The sequence below is a fragment of the Canis lupus genome, chromosome 27, assembly GCF_011100685.1.
Source record: "Canis lupus familiaris isolate Mischka breed German Shepherd chromosome 27, alternate assembly UU_Cfam_GSD_1.0, whole genome shotgun sequence".
In the NCBI taxonomy this organism is placed as follows: Eukaryota; Metazoa; Chordata; class Mammalia; order Carnivora; family Canidae; genus Canis; species Canis lupus.
In genome coordinates, this window is record NC_049248.1 from 13,460,683 (window position 1) to 13,475,605 (window position 14,923).

At 42.2% G+C, this 14,923-nt stretch overlaps 1 protein-coding gene across 1 annotated transcript in view; it reads right to left on the minus strand.

Annotated features, from left to right (window-relative positions):
• The window catches only part of GRIN2B (glutamate ionotropic receptor NMDA type subunit 2B), a 278,452-nt gene that overhangs the window by 157,906 nt on the left and 105,623 nt on the right, over positions 1–14,923 (minus strand).

A 14,923-nucleotide genomic window follows, 5' to 3' on the forward strand; every position in this document is an offset into this window, starting at 1 on the left:
AGGATAGACCACTCACATGTTCTGGGGTTCTATCCAGGGGCCCAGCATCTAGGAATTACAGGATAATGCCCTGCTCTTATTCATTTCTGAAGTGTCTCCTTCCCCTCAGATAGGACCTGTCCTTCTTTATGTCTCCTGTCAATTTCTTTTTTTCTAGACACATTTCCCTGCTGCTTACTAATAACCAGAGTGACTGATTCGACAGCTGGTACAACCAAGTGTGGAGAAGTAGGATCCTTTCCCAGCGCTCAGAAGGAATGGTAGAGACAGGCATTTTTTTTTGGGGGGGGGAGGGGGGGTGGAATAAGCTCACAATCTGAAGCACGTGTCACTGCCATGGCTGACAGACTTAGCATGTGTGTCCTTTACACGGGACCCAAAAGATTTCAAAGGCTGAATCAAATGCTGTGCTTGCTTTCTCTTCTCTCACTTTCCAATTTTCCCTTTGCAATAGAAAAAGAAATGTGTCTCAGTCTTCCTGACAACACTGAGATATACGAACTATCATCTCCCAAGAAAAGGGTGGGGGGGAAACGCCACCAGGTGACCACTCAACTCTCGGCTATACCATCGGCTTCTCCAGGAGAGTACATGGATATTCTAGATCATCCCTTTGACTTAACACAGAAGCATGGTGAGCAGCACAGTGAGGTGCTCTGGGGAGATTAACCACTGTGCCCCTTCTCCTCCCTGCTGGGTTTTTAAGACAACATCAAATTGCCAGGATGAAATGAAGGTGACATCCCTTGAGGCAAGATGAAAACAATGCCAGGAAGGGAAAGGAAATCCCTGTTAAGAGAAGGGACACCTAAGAATGGCCATGGCGCTCGGGCACTAAGATTCACAACTCCATGACTGAGGATTGCAGTGTAATAGCAGTAACTCCTTTTGTCCACCCTCCACCTCCAATGCAAAACGCAATATGGGCTCATGTGCCCCTGATAGGAAATCTGGAAAAAACTCTATTTGCTTGGAAACAAAGAACTAAACACACTTAATCCTACTTGTAGCGCCAGTCATTGGGCATATGCAAAATAAAGATTTGACTGCCTGCATAAGACATTTTCAATTCAACCTTGAGGAGCCAGCTCAATATTAGAACATGCCTGGTTGAGCCCAAAAGAGGAAAATGCACTGTGGAGCAATTAATAAATGTTTCTTAATAATGATTACTTCCTCCCTCACGTTCTGCTATTGGTGAAGAGAAGCCAGAAACCTCCACATAATAGCTCAGATCCAGGATCTGGAGTTTGGGGAACAAGTGTTTGCAGACTCATTCCCTCCCACTCATTCAAGGAAGCCCAGGTCTGATGGCCTTAAGGACAAGTTACAAAATGCCATTTGTTCAGCCAGGCACCTTTGTGATAAACGTGGGAGAGATGGCTGGATGGGTGGAAACCAAGGGTTAAAGACAATGAGAACAGTCATTTAATTGCCTACTTGGTAAATGTGTCTGGAGACTCTGTCATGGTTCTCTTTTACAAATCACAAACAGCTTTAACAATAGGTGGTATTTCACTTCTTTTTCTTATTTCTTTGGACAAATGTAAAGTTTCCTATGCTGTGCAAAGTCTTTAGTTAAGCAGATGGCATTGCTCCATTATACGAAATTATGTCCTTTCTTAATACAATTTCAAAGCTATGCTGTGGCCTCCCTCTCTTGCTTGTTCACAGCAGTCAGAACCCCAATAATACCACATATTCTGAAACCACCTGCACCTCCTGCCAGAACATTATCAAGCCCAGGGAAGGGTTAGGAGACTGGGGCAGCTCACCATTTCTTTTCTCACCTTAGCCCTCATCCTGTGTCTTCACCATTCTAAACTGTTTTCCCTTTGATTTCATTCTGTGGCACTTTAGGGAGTGATTCCATTAAATATAATAACAGCACAGTAATACAAAGAACATCATTTTCTAGTGCTAATAACTTTCATTTTAAAACCACTTGTACACTCCAATATTTAGCAAAGCATAAATTTCTCAAGACCAGCAGACATCAAATTCGAAGCTTCAAAGTTCTGTTTCTTTGCGGTTTGTAATCAATCTATGTACAGAAGGACTGGAATGCCATTTAAAGTCAGATTTGTTTTTGATGCTCATGCTGCTAGCTTTACTGATGGGAACTCACCTCTCTGCATAAAATAGACACATGGAGCATCAGCAAAAGGACCAACAACCATATCAGGAAATCATGACACCTGCAAGAGGATCATCACTGATGAGATGTCCATATCCTCTACCCTTTCCAGAATTTAAATTTCATAGCACTAATAGGGATTCCCAATTCTTAGACTGGTCATCAGGAAAGAATCAAAGAAAGGATTTTTTTATTATCATCGAGTTCAAATTTATGCTAAACTGTCATTGCCTTTCACCCCATTCTGGCCATTGGGACCACAAAAATGACAGCAAAGGTGAGAATAGCACTTCACCACCCTGGCTGCCCTTTTGTAACAACATAGGAGCTTTTAATAGATGTTAGCTCCCGGGCCCTTACTCCCTTCCCATCCAACTAAATCAGAATTTCTCTGGGTGGGGTCTTGAGGTCTGTACAGTTTCTTAAAGCTCCCCTGGAAATTCTAACCACATGGTCAGGACCAGGATGCACTGACATAGGGAAATCAAAACATAGGGAACTGAAGACAGCATGGGAGCGAGTCAGCACATTAACACTTCCCTGAGGTGGTTGAATCAGTGATAAATTTTAGCAGGCTCCTTTATCTGAAAGAGGAAAATGTTAACTTCTGATGATCAGAGCAAACATACTTTATTTGAATTACCTCATTTGTCATCACTACCTCTCCCACCCAGTCTCCCTGCTGCTGCTAAGTGTGTGTGGGATGCAGATCTCGTTTCCCCTGCAAGACAGTGAACTAGAGCTATACCCCCACAGTTCTGAGCACAGAGGTGCCAACTGGTTTGTTACTCGTAGCCCATGAGGAAGATTCTGCAAAAAGCTGACCACATGGAGAATGTTTCAGAACAGACAAGTGCTCGACTTACCTAGTGTGGGTTAATTTTGGAATTGGGCTGAATGATCCGGGTAGGAAGCACTTCCCTGAGGACTGAGCCGCTAGAGGCCGCTCTGAGCCAGATCCTTGCTAGCCGGTGTTCTAAAGTGCAAGCACATCTGAGAGAGGAAGTCTGCTCAGTAGCACTGGGAGTCATGGCAACACAGGGGTTCCTATTTTTAAACTTGTAGGTGAGCAAGCACTCATAGTGCGCGTGTATACTGGTGGGGGAGGGGGTTCTGGTATATTTCAAAAGAATATTCTTTTGAGGTCTTGAGTTTGCAGGTGGCTAACAAACTGTGACAGTAAGATCCTTTATGGCCTCATGTCCAGAAGCACTGGGAAAATTTTGATACATTTTAACCATGGTATTCTGAAATTCTGATCTTTGTTTCTTAGGTGTATTCTGCTAGCTTCTTAGGCAGGTCATGTTGTGTCACAAGAAAAATAGGTCTAGATCAGCTATTTAAAACAACTTTCTCTGGATACCCCATTCCTCATGAGACCAATCAAATGGATGATGTAGATTGTCTGTATACTTACCATCTAGCACAGGATTCAGGGAGTCAACCTACCTATAGAATGTGTCACTAAGTCAACTATCAGTGGATGTCATACTGTGAGGTGCAAAGGAGTGGCCCCTACACAAATTTGTTTCAGCCTTAAACAAATGCAAACTTATCCTACCTGTCAAAAATGAATAGTGGCCCTGGAAGACATTTGTAAATCATGAGAGGGCAAGGTGTTGTTTTGTTTTACTACATGTCCCTGACAGTATTTTCAATGGGTCTGTAACCTCCAGGAGCTTCGGTAGATTTTTAGAACAGAAAGCTTGCTCTTGATTCAGTTCCAAGGACTTTCAGGTCTACAAAGACTACAAGTTCTTGTCCTAGATGTGGCCTAAGGACTCTGAAATATACAGGAATAAGAAAAAAAAATTATCATCCTTTTTAATCCGAAAAGGCAGACGTGAGCAAGATCATAGCAAGGCCAGTAAACAGAGATGGGACACACTTCGGGACAGGAAGAGAAATAAGGCTCAGACTAGAACGTCTCTAACATGTGTGTATTGGATGCTGTTCCCAGACTGATTCTGGATTTACCTTGGCGTCAGGACAGGAATTCACCAGAGGCCAAGAAAGGAAACTTTTTATTACAAAAACGCCCTGTGCCTCAGGTTAATGAAATGTTCACATATGTTCCAGTCCTATCTAACTGACTCTATCTGCTCAGCAACAGAGATGGCCCTCAGAAGGATGGACAACCTGGAGCAAAGTACACCTGGAATCTTTAAAGACTTGGGTCTGAATCCCAAGTAAAGTAGGCAAGTGACTTAACCTTTTGGGGTCTCAGTTTCTTTCTCTGAAAAATGGAAGTAATAATGTCTCTATACAGTACTTTTAAGATTAAATGAGGCCTTATAAAGCACTTGGCACATAATATTCACTCAATAACCCTTTTTAAAGTAAATTTTCTAAATTGCTGAAGCTTAGTATTTTTAAGTACCAAGCTTTTCCTTGATTATAAGAAGGCTTTTAAATGGAAAATTTTAGAAAGGTATTACAGAGTTCTCTGACCAAAGATAATCAATATAATTTAAGTTCTTAATAATGACCTAACAATGACTATGCTATTCTTTATACAGGGATGTTTTAAAGGGGGTATATGTTTCCTGGGGAATATATGGCAGTTTGCCCCAGATGGTCTTAGACAATAGCCCCTTTCAAGGTCTTCTGCTGGGTTTTTCTAATATTTTATGCACCTTACCATTCTGTTTGTTATTTCTTAATACTGTCTGCTGGCCTGCCTGATTCTCATTACATTCATCATTTTTAATCTATTGTCATCTAGGATATCAGATAAGCAAGTATCTCAGATAGTACTGGCTACCTACTAAAGATATGTCCTTGGCCATCACTCTAGTTAACAGAACTTTTTTTTAACAGGGCATCTTACTGCCCTGGTCACAAACTAAACTTGTCCGCTTCCCTTGCAGCTAGCTGTGACCACTGACTGGTTTCTAACCATGGGCTATGAGCAAAGTATGGGACTTCTGAGTAACCTCCTTAGGGATAGCTCAGCCTCCTTCCTAACTTTAATCTGCTGCTTGAAATGATTTGGCAGCCTTACTGGGCGTGGGGGATGAAGGCCACATCATATAAACAAACAAAAAAAAAAATAGAAAGCTAGCAGGAATCTGGGTTCTGATAATCATGCAGCTACCACACCAGCTCTGGACAGACTGCCTAATTCTGGTTATGTATCCTATTTAAACTAGGGGACTGATACTCCAGGCCATATCTGGTGTAATTGCCCCAAAAGTTCTTAGGGATACATATAGAACTAGAGTAAGTGAACTTTAAGTTAAAATAAACCACATTTTAGGACAAGAATTTGTACCAGTCATTTTAGTTCAAAGCCCTTTTCTGCTTTCTTCGTGGTTCTTTGTTATGCTCTAGATACAACAGATTGTTGTGTATATCACCTCTCCTTTCCCAGGTAACAGAGGTAGGTTCACCTATGAACACACGTGCAGTGTGGTAACAGAACAATGAGAATAATGACCCTGGGTAGCCTGTGGGATCACTATATTAAGTCATGGTCTATAACACACACACACACACACACACACACACACACACGGCTTTTTCTCTAGTAAATATTGAGAGAAATTTGACATGTTAAAATCTATGTAATGATAAACTACATTATCATGACATTCTATCATGCATTTTTGCCTACACAAAAGTCCTCAGTAGATCGTCGTTCAAGGATGGGGGGAAAAGTGGGTGAGAGTGTCTGAAAATGCCACTGAGGAAATGAAAAGTAAGCATCTAAGTTTTCTCTGTTGCTATCCACAGGTAATCTATGTAGCAGATACAAGAAGCCCTCCTATATTTGTAGTAATGGTTCAGTAAGATTACATATATGAAGATTCTCTGTATGAACAATGGCCATTTTTATTACCCTCATTACTAGCAGGATTATGAACTTGAAGTTTGTGATCATCAGCCCTTATATCAAACACTAAATGTATTTTGACACATATCCTCATTTAGATTCCTTCTGTGATCTCTTTCAGGGAACTGTGAAATGGACTGCTTTGCATGAATATAATATTGTCACAGTGTAGATTCCGTGGTTTTTCTGTTGCTTTGTCAGGAAAAAATCTTTCCTTTAGAAAAGGACATTTATGGGTTTCTTAGAAGTATGTAGAACCACTTGACTACTGAGTCTACCTCCTTTGCCCAAACAATGAATGTGCTAGGGATACTCGGCAACCATCCTTATACTCATCGCAACATTAAAAATGGAATTAAGACTGGAAGGAAATACCTAGTTGATATTCATAGAACTCCAGGCAAGCCATTTGAAAAGATTCCTCCCAACTTCTTTTTTTTTTTCCTCCCAACTTCTAGCCCACATACAACCCTTCTCAGGTGATCAACTAAATAAACAATCTCAGTGGTGATAAGTTGGAGAATTTAATATGCAAAAGTGTTTCTATCTAGTTCTTTTAATACATGACTCCATTTGACAGATGTAAATGTACACACACAAATATGTCCTCTGTGGATGTGAAACACACATACATGCATACAAGAACTCTATGGTCATCTGTGCACACTGGAAGCTAAAGGCAGGAAAGACTTGAAAACTTTTAAATGAAAGCCAATGAGAAGAGAGGGACAAAGATCAATGAACAGAACAATCCCATCGACAAAGAGGTGGAAAAGGAAAAAGAAAAAAAGGTAGGGGGGTAGAGTGAAGCAGTGATGAATGAGGAAAAGAGAGCCTGAGCAGCGAGGGAGGCAGCAGGCAGCCCCCGGCCGGCTGCTGCTGCTGGAAGCCGGACAAGGGGGAACAGATTTCAGCAGCAGGGAGCTCTAATCTGTCAGCAGCAGCTCCTTCATGTGTGACCAGCCGGCCCAGCTTGGGGACTGGTGCCAGTCTGGGCACGCTAACCCCGCCAGGCCCTCCCGGAAGAGAAGGAGCCACTGGTAAAAGCCTGAAAGTCGAGGGAAGGTTCCTCTGCCCCAGCTCCTGCTGCCAGCCTGGTCCTGGCTTCTCCACATGGCCCTGTCTGCGGTGCTGATTCAGACCCCTTAGCAACCCCAGTTCCTTCCAAATCCTTATCAGCTACATCAGGTCCTAGAGAACTCCTTCCAGGAGATGACCACCTATGTATCCCTGACAGCTCTACTGGAGAGGAAACAAGAAACAAGAAAAAGGCTCAAACCGTTATTTGTTTGAAACGAGTAAGGTCTTGTATAGATGCAAAAGCCACAGAACTATCTCTGCTCTCAAGAAGCTCATGGTAGGCTGACCTTGGCCGGCTCCAGTCCAGCCTTCACTCAGGCTTCCAGCCCATGTCTGTAACCATAAATGACAGCACTCTAGCTTTCTGGCAACTCGCCTCCATCCTTACCTCCACCCAGCCAGCCTTTATTCTCTGGTGGGAAGAGAGAGCAGATGGAGAAATGACTCCCACTCAATCCCTAAATAACGCCAGCTTCAATTCCCATTAACTGTGAATTTGCACCCTTGTCTGGGTAAGAACCAAGGAGCAAGAATCATGGGGCTCTTGCCAGACCAGGGCAAAGGTTAACAGGACAGGCCTGGCTGCCGGCCAGCCCTTCTGAGGACATGGTCAAGCAGGGAGCATGCTCTCTGAAGAGTGCCACTCTTGCCATCAGGACACTTGGGTGCTGCCCCCCTCTACCTCCACCCAGCCTCTAACAGGTCAGTGATCCCCCTGAGACTCTGATCTCACATTTATAAAATCATTCATCATTCTACCATCCATTCCGTGAGGATATATATACTGAAAAAGCTGGATCAGACGAGTGCCAAGGATCCTTCCAATTTTGATTTTCAGGGACAGGAGGGGCCTTTAAGCGTAGTTAATGTGCAGCAGGGTGAAGGGCTGAAACCAGATGCTTGAGGCAGAGCCAGGCCAGACTTTGACATCACACTGCCTAGGCTGGGGAGGCCCTGTGCCTCAAGTCTCTTAAAAACATAAAATAGGGGCTGTGATTCCCATCTTCATTGGTGCTTTTAACTGCCAAATACTTATCAAGTGCCTCTAACATATTAGGCTTTGTGATGGGAACACAGAGGTTAAAAAAATCCTGCTCTCGTGAAGTCTGAATTCAACTAAGGAGAGTAAGACGGCAAAAATACTTAAGGATAAAATATATACAGTATGTCAGATAAGGACTACCAAGAAGAATGAAGCAGGCGATGGGGGTATTGAGCTCTTGGGAGGGTGGGCCTATAAGTTGTCTTGCTAACAGAGCAATCAGGAACATCTCCTAGAGACACATGCATGGGTCAGGATTTTTACAAGTATCATCTTAGGTAACTGCACAATGCCTGCTGTGCAGTCCGTACTCATAAAGACAACCAACACTGGATTTCCTAACATCCACAGCCTGGCTGACAATGGGGCTGCTTTAGGACTCTCTTCTTAACCCTTACCATTGCCACTGACCCATGTCCTTATTGAGGCAGATTTGGTATTCTCCACTGAGAGCCACTGCCTTACTCTGTTCTTACTTCTGTCCTCTTCAAGACCATCCTATTCCTTCCCAGGGACAATGTACCACTTGTCTTCTCTCCCAGCACAGATGTGCATCCTCTCCCACCTCAAACTTGTCCTCCATGAAATGGAAGACTTTTCCCATTCATTCCTTCTTTATCTCCTGCCCTCTCTTCCAATTATAAATAGTTGTTTTGTTTTGTTTTTAAGGAAGAAGTAGAAAAGGAGGAGGAAGAAAACAGAAGAGAAGAAAGAGGAGAGAAAAACCAACAATGTCACGGGTGCGTTTTAAATTGTACAAGTCAGCCATAGAATTACATAGTGATTATGGAAAGAATCATGCAGGGGTCTCAGTGCTAAAAACATTTGCAAATGCTCCTCACAGGTTTGAATTTAAGGAAAGGAAGCAAAGATCACTTACTGAAATGACTATCTATCTGACAGGAGAATGAGGAAGATAATAGTGAAAGGGAATATAAGGGAAGGGAGAAGAAATGTGTGGGAAATATCAGAAAGGGAGACAGAACGTAAAGACTGCTAACTCTGGGAAATGAACTACGGGTGGTGGAAGGGGAGGAGGGCGGGGGGTGGGAGTGAATGGGTGACGGGCACTGGGGGTTATTCTGTATGTTAGTAAATTGAACACCAATAAAAAATAAATTAGGGATCCCTGGGTGGCGCAGCGGTTTGGCGCCTGCCTTTGGCCCAGGGCGCGATCCTGGAGACCTGGGATCGAATCCCAGGTCGGGCTCCCGGTGCATGGAGCCTGCTTCTCCCTCTGCCTGTGTCTCTGCCTCATTTTCTCTCTCTCTCTGTGACTATCACAAATAAATAAAAAATTTTTAAAAAAATGAATTGTTTAAAAAATAAATTAAAAAAATAAAAAAATAAAAAGATTAAAAAAAAAGAAGAAAACAGAAGTATCTTAATAATCCTCCATTGAGTCCTTTTTCCGTGGACAGTGAAAGCACTGAACAGATCTTCTAGGATGTTTATTAGATTTCTGAGTTATTCTTTTCCCCAATCTGTATCTCCTACACCACTGAGCAGTTAACATCTCTCTACACACACAGGTGTGTCTTGCTGTACTACATATTTCCAATGAAAATGTAGCTTTCCTTAGACTCTAGTGGATTTCTTTAAGCAGGTGCAGGGCCATGATGCCTGACAGCCCACTTATAACTATGTTTTCATGGAACCTTTTGGCTATTCACAGATAAATTATGTTAAGTAAACCCAGAATACATACATATTTGCCTTCCCAGAAATCTGCCAATACATGGCACTCCATGAACATTTAATAACGAAAAGAGGGTAATGACCGTGCAGCTCTTGCCCAGTGTCTAAAAATGAATGGACTCAAATTCTCATTTATCTCTTAATCTCTCAGCACTTTTCTGGCCACAAGAGTCAAGTGGGTATCCTATGGGAACAATCCATCTACTACAAGGGTTTGAGGATAGGGAGTATTCCTCAAGGTTAGAGGAGGACTGAGTTCATCAGAGCTCTTCTAGGAGGAGCCTAATAGAATACCTTTCTTCCCAGCAACTATCCTCACCTCTCACAGGCAGGGCCAGGAGGAGGATTCTGACCTTTCAGATGGCAACTTTTATGGGAAAGGAAGCAGCTAAACAAATGTTGAGTAGGAAAACTGAGGATGCCAGGGGGAAATAATTAGACAAGATTCATAAAGAGGTTTGCTCTGTTGAGATCCAGCCATCACAAAGAGCATCTGTTTTTTTCCAAAAGTTGGGTGCACCGGGTGTTCAGGACAGCCAGCAAGCCTGGAGGTCAATGGCCAGTACACCATTACCCAAGTGACAGCAACAGACTAGCAGCATATTGGAACACACATTGAAAAGGAAAATAGCCATTAACTACTCCCCCAGGGAAGTGATAAAGGAAAAATACAGACATGTGCCTACTAATAGCTAACAATTCTTCTCTAGCTCAGGGGAATAAAGACAGGTTTAGATGACTGGCCTACTCACTTTCTAAACACTTTCAGATTATCTGTTATCAAAACTGTTAAGATTTTTCTCAGGAACTAAGTAAGATCCTTCACTTAGGGAACACATGACAGAAGAAATTATTCAACTCTTTCAATCGAATAAAGTTCCCAGTTGGAATAAAACTCTATCTCAGCATGGCTTGGGCAGCAGTATGGGACACTGGACTACATTTACTAATAAGGCATAAATGAATGCTACAAAGTTCCAACGGAAAACTATTCTTATTAGTGTACAAAGTAAGGTTGTCACATATAACAAAAACAAAAAAAACGGGAGCCCTATTAAATCTGAATTTCAGATAAACAAGTTTTTTTTTTAGTAGCAGTAGGTCCCATGCAACATTTGGGATAGATTTATAGTAAGAGATTTAGCTACTGTTTATCTAAAAGTCCAATTTAACTGGGATTTTGTATTTTTCTAGCAACTTTGCCAGGCCTGTCCAGCAACCTAGAGCCTATTTGGAGATAGTCACCAAAACCATACCTGACCAGCCAAGTTTCAAGGAAGTTGAAGTTCCCAGTAGGGAATTTGGCATAATACCTGATAAATAATGTTTATTTCAAGAATACTCTCTGAGAATGCTTATAGGTCATTTAAAAAAAAAAAATCTTCCTTGATAACTAACAAGTGAGTCATTTCAAATGTATGTCTCTCTTTGGCATTCAGTGATAACAATAGAGCCTCCAATCCGTGGTCCCTAAGTCTAGAAAGAAATCCACTTTGGTCAGGTATAAATGAGAGCTTTACCTCCCCATACAACACTTCCGCTTCCGGAGACAACAGGGCCTGTTAATGTTACTGGGTTTTCAGAAGGCCAGAGGAAAATCCACTTCCAGACTCCATATTTCTGGTGTCATGGGGGCTGGGTCAGTCCCAGATACCTCCTGAAGAGGCTTCTTCCCGCTGCTATTGCAGAGAGACAAGAGCAGCAGGCCAAAGAAAAAGTCATCCTCATAAAACAACCAACCATTTGCAACAATTTTATTTGCAAAGGTTTCCTGCTGTGGCTAAATGGTGTGGCTGCTTGGTTTGTTATTTAAAAGAGTGACCCTAGTGAGACCAAAGCTCTTGAAGGGGGGAAAAAGAGGCCGATTTCAGACCAGGATACTGTAAGAGGAGCTGGGACTGAGTGTGCCTAATTGAATTCTACTGATGATTCCAAGTACTGCGCCATACAATAATAGCTCAGACTTTGAGGATAGCTCCTTTATAGTCCCCATTAGTCAACCCCAATCCTTCCTGGACCTTGATAGAAAACGATATTAAAATAGTCTCAAGAGAGGCTAAAGACTGGATTCAGGAGCCCTGAGGAGATGCACTTGAGGGCAGGGAAGGAAGAGGGATGCAGGTATGCAGACAAGGGAGACAGCCAAGAGAAGAGGTCTCACAGGCAGTTAGATACAGAACCCTCCCCCACCACAAAAAAAAAAAAATCAGGTAATTGGGACAGAAGAGAAAGTGCACAGAGGAAAGCCTTTAGTGGAGAAGCGCTTTGGTAAGTCTGAAGACACTTTTTATGCAGTATACGGGGGAAATTGAGGTAGACTCTCTGCTCTACCCTGGGACTCAAGGAATTTATGAATAATCTAGACTGTGTAATCTTGTTCTTTTTAGGACAAACATGGCACTGGGTATTTGTGGCCATCTTGCCAATAACGTCTGAGGAAGGAGAAAGGAGGACTAAGGAGTGCTCTCTTTCTGAGTGGCCACAAGACACAACAACAAAAGTCAGAACCAACTGTGGTTTTAAAGGTGCAGTCATCAGAAACCAGACTTCGAAGAGAACATTTACATTCTAAGGTAAAGTAAGCCCAATGGCAAGTGAGAGGATGCAGAGGATGGCTCACCTGGACAAAGTTTTAGGACATAAGCAGGCATTCCTGGACCAAAATTTATGGATTTTAACTTAACACTCGTTTGATTTCCTTGGTTGTTTGGCAGACATTTTGGTCTAGATAGTTTTCATTGTCATCACTGGTTTTAATGGATGAATATTTGGTAAAGTTATTGGATGACCTGGTAAAGTCACTGGCATCAGATTTTAATTTAACACTACAGACCATGGGAGAAAACCTGAATGTACAGAACCAAACAAATAGTCATTTTTTTCAAGGAAATCTCTATTATCTTGCAAAGAGAAGCAGAAGAAAACTCCTACAGGGTTGTTCTGCACTGGGCAGTTCAGCATCTCCGAGGAGGTCATTTATTCACTCCAAGTGTCTTTCTTCCCTTTGCCACACAAGACACCAAGAGTGAGGGTACTTGGAAATAAGTAGGACAGAAAGGTCACTTCTTTCACAGAACTTACAGGGACAAGAGATAAAAAAAACAGAGAGTTACAACTGTCTGAAGAGTGGCTTTCCTGGTCAAGCATAAGATGCAGTGAAAGCATATCACAGGGTCCCATTAGCCCATGGTCCAGGAAAGCTTCTCAGTGGAAGTGATGACAGGACCCAGTCCTGAGGAATGAAAAGGAGGCAGGTGAAGGAGCATCTGCATTTACATACAGGTGGGAGGAGACTCCTGGGAAATATATTCAAGGCAGAGAAAGGAGCTAGAAGAGAGAAAAAAAAACATGGTATTTTCAAAGAACTAAAGTAGGTTCAGTATTGCAAGAATATAGCATTCGAGGGAGAGCATGGCAGGAGACAATTTTGGAAAGATGAGTGGGCCTATGCAGTGGAAGACTTTATAAACCATATCAAGGAGATGGGACTTTATTACAGGAGCAATGAAAAGCCATTGAAAGGCATTAAGCAGGAGAGTGATGAAATCACATTTTCATTTTAGATCACTCTGGCTGCAATTTGGAAATTGGAAGGAAGCAATACAGAGAACCAGAAGATATTTACTAGGCCCTGCAGCAATGCAGGTGAGGAGAGCCAAACAGGGACATGGCATGGGGATGCAGCCGTGAACATACTCCAGAGGAGATCCGTGGGAAGTGGCACTAGGAGACGGTCAGCTAGGAGATGGTGGAGATGTGAAGGCAAAGATATTTGGGCAATTTTTACTTTAGGCAGCTGAGTAATAAATAGCATGTAGTCTTTATAGGTGGTACAGATTTGTCCAGAAGAGGGTGGGAGGGGAATGGGAGAGAAAGCAGTTTGGCTGTGGCCAAGGTGTAAGGCCCCGTGGCATCCAAAGAAACCTATCTAGTCACAGTTGATGATATAGACTGGGGTTCAAGGGAGAACTTTCAGCCAGAGGTCATTTTGGAGAAACTTACAGATATCAGTTGTAACCTTGGCAACAGAGGACAGAAGAGGGGGTCTGGGACAAAACCCTGAGAAGCATCAATATTTAAGAAAGGTCTAAAGGAAGATGAGCATGCTAAGGACTTTGTGATAGAATGACTAGAGAGGTAGAAAGAAAACCAAGACAGTCTATACCAAACAAGCAGTGATAACCAGCTAAAGCAGAAAGCAGAGTTCAAGGTGGGATAATCTTAGGATTGGAACACAGACAGAGCTACCTTAAAAGGAGCTATGCAGGAGCTACATTAAAAGGTGCCTGGCTGGTGTCTGACTCTTGATTTCGACTCAGGTCATGATCCCAGAGTCCTGGGATAGAGCCTGCATCAGGCTCTGCGCTCAGCAGGAAGTCTGCTTGAGGATTCTTTCTCTCCCCCTGCCCCTACCCACACTCTTGCTCCCTCATTCTCTCTAAAATACATAAATAAATCTTTTTTTAAAGGTAGCTTTAACTTTAACTCAAATTAAGAGCTTAGGTGAGGGAGTTTAGATAAAGTCCCTTCCAAAGGTTAAACAAGTATAAGTAGGTACACCTTCAACCTCCACTAATTATATTTCAACCTCCCCAGAGTACACTTTGATATTTTATTTAAGCTGGATGGTACCTGAGTACATGCTTTCTGCATAGCTTTCTATTTGTCAGATATAATTCATAATGAATTTAAAATGGATGCTCAAAACATATTGTTGAATGAAAGGTTACTGAACAGCATGTATAGTTATATTTCCATTTATGTAAAGTTATAGATTTAAATGTGTATATATATATATATATATATATATATATATATACACACACACATGCATAGAGAAATAACTAGGAAGATGTTCACTAGTTATTTCCATAATGATTATCTCTGGTTCGCTGGATTTAAGAACACTTTTTCTTTTCTTTCTTCTTTGTGATCTTCTGCATTGTCTGAATCTTTACAATGTTCACGTGCAGCAGTTTTATACAAATCACAGAACCACAGAAGCCTCATATAGAATCTTCTGCCCTACACAGTCACATGATATCCACAGGAGGATGTGCTGGAGTCATGGCTGGATTATGAGGTAAGGTCAGGGGAGCAGAACTCTACCTATATCTTCTTCCTACTGAAG